Genomic DNA, 979 nt, shown 5'->3' with positions numbered 1-979 from the left:
GAAACAGTAGGCCCATGCATCACTTAGTATGGTGCTATATTTCCCTGTTAATCACAGTTCCTATTTTGAACACATGTACCTGATGTTGGTACAGATTAGAGATTCTGTTAGAGTACACCCCACCGCCCTGCCTGAGGGATTCCTATTCGAACTGCTGGACATGATGCTGAAGAGCCCCAGTATTTCAACCCTGTCTGGAGATGCCAGGGACTGAACACACAAAGTAGATGCTCAGCTGTTGCACCTCTCTTAGTTCCTGTTTCTGTAAACCAAAAGTCCAATCCTAATCAGGCTGTCTGCTCGCAAGACAGTGACACTGAAATGGCCATCACTGTATCCTGTGGGGCCAGGCAGGCAGCTGGAGGTCTCCTCAGGGTAAGCAAACATTGGTTCCCTTACCTTGTGTTGGTCCCAATCAGATCCTATGGGTCTACTACTTGGATCAGCGGGACTACTCCTGCTGGTGACTTATAGCTACCATCGGCACAACATCTTTATTCGAATTCTGAGACCGTCCATTTGCCAATGCTGCTACTGTAGAGCCTCCCAAGCCTGTAAGAGCAGCTACTTCCTCATGAACATCTTGTAAGGCCTTGGCCACACCCTCCTGTTCCCTAATTGCTGTAAGAGCAGCCACTTCCTCCACTAATGGAAGCTTAATATATCAAACCTGTGGGCAACCACCTTAGCATCCCCTCTTGCCTTATACTGCTTACAATCCCTTTTTACATGGCCAGGTTCCTTACAAAAAAAAGCAAGAGATACGGGATGCTGTATCTACTAGTGGAAGTCTCCCTCTTTCCTTAGACTGTCCAGGCCCTTTACAAACAGTACGATTTGACTTACAAGGAGCCAACTGTTCTTGAGAAACAGTCTTCACTTCCTGCTGTTCTCTATGTGAGCCTATATCATACTGTCTCTTCTCCCACCCACGAAGAAACCGTGGTCATTGCTCTGGAACTCGACCAAGATTAAAGTC

The sequence above is a fragment of the Tiliqua scincoides genome, chromosome 1, assembly GCF_035046505.1.
Source record: "Tiliqua scincoides isolate rTilSci1 chromosome 1, rTilSci1.hap2, whole genome shotgun sequence".
Classification (NCBI taxonomy): domain Eukaryota; kingdom Metazoa; phylum Chordata; class Lepidosauria; order Squamata; family Scincidae; genus Tiliqua; species Tiliqua scincoides.
The sequence above is the reverse complement of the archived record's forward strand: the minus strand, read 5'-3'. Positions refer to the sequence as shown.